We start from the raw sequence: 6,000 nt of genomic DNA, 5'->3' as shown, positions 1-6,000 counted from the left end.
TTTTTTGTAGATTTCCTGCCATACGAAAGATGACATAACACATCAAAGTTCCAAAGAGTTGGAATATTCTTGTAAGAAGTTGTCTGAATTATAGATAATTGTCATTTTACAGAAGGACATATCTTTGAGTGCTTTCTTCTTTCCTGTTAGGTGATCTGCTAATATTGATGGCACATTTAGGATCCTTTATGGTTTTAGTGATCTGAAACAACAAGTTCTGTTTGCTTCTGCTACTTTTTCACTCCCAGCACTGAAGTTCACAGGTCAAGAATGCCATTATCTTGCTGCTTTGATTATGCATCCAGTTATGTAATTCCCTCCACAGAACACTTGCTTGGTTCTGTGTGGTTTGTGAGGACATCTCTACATTTCCTGCAACACATTCAGTTTCCTGATGGCAGCAACTGGCCTCTCTCTTCATGGATATGACACTGTTTGACCACTGCCTTTCAAAGACAATCAGGAGGAGGGAATAAAGTGAATAAAAGTGAATAAAACAAAATCATTTCATTAATTCATTTATACACTAAGAAATTTTTTAAGATGGAGTGCAGAGACGCCCTCTTGAATGTCAAGCAGGCTTGCCTAATTGTGACTTGTGAAGATTTAGAAAGTTTCCCAGGGGAAGTTGTGGAAGACATGGTTCTATTATGTGTAAAGCTGCCTTAATTAATCTTGTCTGCTTTTATTTTTAGCAATATGCCTGAAACTATAGCTTTTTTTATTTAGAAATTCTAAGGAATTTCAAGCTACCTTGATGTATCTCAGATACCGAATGAGGTGCTCTGATAGGTAGTGTGTAATTCTGTCACCTACAACTTATATGAAGATATATATATATGTATAATGTGGTGAAAGATGTATGTAGTACAATAGGTGTCTGGGTCACTTTTCCATCCCCTGTTCAGATCTTAATTTAAACTGAAATCAACTGGGGAGTTAATTGCTCAGAACAACAACAAGGTGAAAAAATTTTCCAGGTGTCTAGCCTTTAGCCTAGAAAATATGAGCTGCATCATTTGGCTACAATGTTTTCACTGAGTGCTCACTGTGTGTCTTTTGGTAACCACCAACAATGGAATTTCTGCCTTTTCATTATAAAATCCTTCAGCACCACTGATTGCACTTTAGGTCTTTCAGCACCTTAAAGGTTACGCTGTAAGGACATGCTGGCTCTAAGACAGTATATGTTGAATGTAATTTTGATTTCAGTCAAATACTCATTCATTTGCACACTGGCAGAGTAATTCTCTCTTCTTCCAAGACTCAAACATGTACATATTATTAAATATTATTAAGGGGGTTTTTTTCCAAAGAGGGTGACATACTCTGTATTTCCCCCAGTCTAAATGAGGTGGATTCAGTCACATGTTTTGTTCAGTGGAACCTTGAAGCTGTATAAGGCCAGTGCCTTTCATTTCTGGTTTGCTTTTGCACATTTAGTGCCTTGTCATTGTACAGCAGCTTCTAGTTCTCAAACTCACGCTGTTGGAGCAAGATTTTGTTATGTTTAGATTGAGCATAACAGCACCTATGCTTGCACGGCTGGAGCTCAAGCATCTGGCACGCTGGATCACACCTGCAGTTGTGGATGTGTGTACGAATCAGGAGACAAGTTTTCAATGGTAATAGGATTAGTATTGGGAGATTTAATTCCTTTATCTCTCCAACCCATAAAACATCCATTGTTTTAGTGCCGGCTGGCATTTTCCTTTCAAATCAGGTTTCTCTGAAGATTTTGGAAAACTGTTACCTGAGTGTAAATGTGATTAAGCTGATACTGCAGTTCTTTATTATCTGAGCTATTAAGATTCAACACCTGAACCAGTCCCTTTATAAGTAAGAATGAACAGGAAAAGTATCGTAAGAAAGTCAGACATTTTAAGATGTTGTGGTTTGACGCTGGCTAAACACCAGGCACCCATGAAAGCCATTTGCTCACCTTTTTCTGTTATAGTTGGGCAGAGGAAAGGGAAAAAAAGAATTAATGAAGGCTTATGACTGAAGGACTGGGAGGAAAACACTCTAAGTGCAAAACAGGTTCAAATTTAAAGGTACAACATAAATTTATTAGTAATAGAGTCAGAGGAGGATAATGAGAAGTAAAATAAGCCTTTAAAACCTTTTCCCCCTGCAGCCCCTCCCTCTTTCCCACTGACAGCACAGGGAGACAGGGCATGGGGGTTTTGGTCAGTTCATCACTGAGCTCTTTTTCAGTTTGCTCAGGGAGAGGAGTCTTTCTTTTATTATGCTGTGGGTGCCTCCCACGGGATAAACGGTCTTCCCAAAATTGTTGTGGTGTGGGTCACTCCTCCACAGGTTGCAGTCCTTTAAGGATAGGCTGCTCTAGTTTGGAAGCAAGGGGTCTCCTTCTCTATTTCTGGAAGCAGTGGCCCTCTCTCTTTATTCTGGTCTCCCACTGGATCACAGTTTCTTCTGGCATCCACCCACTCTGGCGTGAGCACTTTTCCCACAGGCTGTGAGTGGATCTCTGCATCTCCTGTGGACTTCATGGATTACAGAGGGACAGTTTTTTTCACCATGGTCTTCACCACAGCCTGCAGAGGAACTTTGGTTTCAACTCTTGGAGCACCTCCTCCCTGTCCTTCTCCACTGACCTTGATGCTGCCATGTTGTTCTCTCTTACATGTCCTCACTTCCTCCTCTTCTCTATCTAGAAGAAAAATTGCTGCCCATAGGTACTATTGTTAACAAGTTCCACTAATTCAAAGATTCTTGCAGCATCCCGTAGTGCCAAGAGGTTGATTTTGTTTAGGTTCTTCATTGGGGAATCACTTGCCATGTTTCCACTGCTGGCCACGTGGCCCCTCCACTACCACACGGGTGGTGGTGGCTGCCACAGCATTGGCAGTATTTAACACCTCTCTTCATGCAGTGCACCGGGAAGGAGAAGATGCTGCTAACCCTGCCCTTCTGCCCACAGCACGGCTGGCTACAGGCAGCCAGGCAGGCAAGGCTCACTGTGGGCCACACTGAAATGGCAGCGGCTGCAGATCGCCATACGCTGGCCCAGGATAGCGGCAGTTGCAGTGCCTTGCCACCCCTTGGGAGAAAACTGTGCATGTGCTGGTTTTGATTTCCTTCTTAAGTATGTCATCACAGATGTGTTAACAACCTCTCTCTAATTGGGCCAACAGCATGTCCATCTTCAGAGCCATCAGAGAAGGTTCTAGCAGCTTCTCACAGAAACTACTTCTGTGCCCCTCCCCCCTCCCCCCCACTACCAAAAAACCGGGCTGTGCCAAATCAACACATAAGAAAAATGTCTGAATAGATTTGGTGGCACTTTATAATTTGAAAAATAGGATACAGGATTCATGATGGAAAAGCCATTGCTCACCTCTGTTAAATTGACTTTATAAGACACAGAAAATGGATTTTAGATATTTTCTGGTCCCCAGAGATAGAAATAGATTTTGTCATATTGAAGATTTGTTGTGTCTTTTATTGTGTAAATTCTCTGCAGAAGTTCTGAGATGAAAGAACATACAGTGCACTGAGCAGGAGACTTGTCTTTGTGTTAAACCTCTGCTTGCAAAACATAAAGGGAATTTTCTGCCAGAATGGAATTAGTTTTCAGCACTTGTCATGCATTGTCTTTCAGCCTGCCATCCCTGCTGCAAATGTCTTTGTCTGTGGACTCAGCTTTGTACCGTTGGCAGTGACTGGGAGCTCAAAGTCCCTCCCAGGCTCTATCAGAATCAACACTACTGCTACTTTCTGTCAGAGACAAACCAAAACTCATTCTAAACAAATGAAGGATTGTATTACCTGACAATGGGAGACAGTGGAAAGACTGGAAACAAGCTTCTGCATTTTATTCTGGAAACAGGAATATTCTGGAAACAAAATACACATGGTTCACTTTTCTGCCCCAAAACCTTTTTGGACAGTTTCACAGGTAAAAAAATTCATTCAGTATCTGTGAGATTCAAAAACTCTCTCTGAAATGGTGATATTTGAGTGTGATGGAGAAGGGCTGCTTTTGTAGTTGCAACAGGACTAAAATTTAGGTGATGATAATTTGTAACAAAATTCATTTGACTCTGAAATTGTGGATTAAAGCAAGTAAGCACTGGGAGTCCTTAACCACTGCTGTGACCAGCTTTCGTAATAGAATGCTGCAACAGTTCTCTTTGCAAAAAAATAAAGTTTTTATTTAAAAATCCTTCTGGTTTTGTGTTGCATAAACCTCTGATTTTTAAGAGCACAAAAAAATTAATTGGATGTGTTGAGACACCTATGAAATTCTGTGGATTTCAGCAGCTCAATTTTGATCCATTTTTAATGTCAGAAAGTGACTGTCTACCGATGTAGAAATAGTATATATGTATGTGCAAGTGCTAGGTCAGGTTTCTTTCCAAGTGCTGGTTTGAAATTGTGTAAATCCCCCAGCATAAATAATCAAGTGTAAATAAAAAGATGCCCAGGGAACCATCATCACAATAAAGATAAATGGAAGTTGTATATCCATCTCTAGCTTTGAAATTTTTATTCTGTATACTAGATCGGCCCTCTCATAATTTGACCTTCCATTTGCAGAATCCTCCGTGGATTCCTGATGGGAACATTTCCACAGTTCATTGGTTTGTTTTTTAAGGTTTGGTTGGCTTTTGTTTGACTTTGTGCTTATTTTCAAGACTGAAGCGATGAGGGGTCATTAAAGACCTTGGAGATCCCAGAGATAAATAGTGTTTTTAACATGTGACAAAACTGGAGTTAGCTATAATAGTATGAAAATGTATCTCACAGACTCTAAAGAAAAGCAGCTGATAATTCATTCTGGAGAAAGGAAAAGGAGGGTAGAGGAGTGAAATTATTAAAGTTCCTTTGACACAGAATGGGGGTTGTTCATTAAAGAAAGGATACATTCTAATTTCTGACTACTTTTAATATTTTTTATACCTTTTCAGGCTGGGTAAGCTTTACTTCTTCTTTCTGGTGGTTCTGAACTGGTTCCCACAAGTGGAAGTCTTCCATAGGGAGATTACAATGCTGCCTCTGGTTGTGGTGCTGCTTGCCAACATGATTAAGGATGTTATTGAACACTACAGAAAATACCAGTATGATAAGACAATAGACTTAACTAAAACCAGGGTATACAACAAGTAAGTAAACTAAATCATTTTTTTTTACTTGCTTCTGTTATGGTAGAAACTGCTCATCTGATTTTACAGTAATTCTCTCACGGACCTTTCAAAGTACTATAAGTTTGGGAAAACTGTTACAAAAGATTTTTTTCTACCTTTAAAAATGCCTTATTTAGCTCACTTAAATCATCTCAGTATCACTTAGGCTTTGTTTCATATCACAGCAGTGTGTGCTGATATATACAGGTTTTCATTCTAAGTTTTCAAAGCATCTTGCCAACACATACAACATCCTTTCCTGATAGCAGAAGGATCTGGAGCATAAATGAAACTTACCCAAGTCTGGAACAGAAAACTGGGGCTGTTAAGAAAATTGGAGCCATGTCTTTCAGATGTTTCACACTAAAACCAGTAATACAGAAATTAATGATCAACTACATTCAAGGTGAATCATAATCAAGAGATGGAAAAAGTTCTAGGACTTCCAGTAAACAGAGAGATCAATACAGCCTAGCTTGGCTTTGGAGCTGGTACAACATCTGCAGGCAGCTGTTTGCTCAATACTGACTCAGAAGGGAGAAATATTTTCACTGCAATTCTTGTTGCAACATTTCGATTTCATCAGTTTCTTGTCCAAGTACTAACTTGACTTGAGACTGCCTAACTCGTCACTACGTTATGAAGCAAATAGGAGTTTTTGTTTAAAAGTTTAAATATTTGTGTGCTTTCCTTTTTTCATCTGCCCTTAAGCCCAGGCCATAGAGAAAAAAAATTGCTGTGGTTTGCATACATGTGATTAACTCTTCTGGAAATTAGCTCTCATCTGTGCTGACATACTTATGTGTCAGAGGAAGAAGGATCAAAGGGGAAGGGGTATCTGGGTGAGAGA

At 39.8% G+C, this 6,000-nt stretch overlaps 1 long non-coding RNA gene across 1 annotated transcript; it reads right to left on the bottom strand.

The window, feature by feature from the left end:
- Positions 1-2,205: 2,205 nt before the first annotated feature.
- On the bottom strand, positions 2,206-5,572 carry LOC125333718. Its single transcript, XR_007206954.1, has 4 exons — positions 5,448-5,572; positions 4,927-5,034; positions 3,793-3,860; positions 2,206-2,674 (listed from the first exon to the last, which is right to left on the bottom strand). It is a non-coding gene; the product is annotated as an uncharacterized LOC125333718 (long non-coding RNA).
- Positions 5,573-6,000: the final 428 nt, after the last annotated feature.

Source organism: Corvus hawaiiensis, chromosome 15, assembly GCF_020740725.1.
Source record: "Corvus hawaiiensis isolate bCorHaw1 chromosome 15, bCorHaw1.pri.cur, whole genome shotgun sequence".
Classification (NCBI taxonomy): Eukaryota; Metazoa; Chordata; class Aves; order Passeriformes; family Corvidae; genus Corvus; species Corvus hawaiiensis.
The sequence above is the reverse complement of the archived record's forward strand: the minus strand, read 5'-3'. Positions and strand labels throughout refer to the sequence as shown.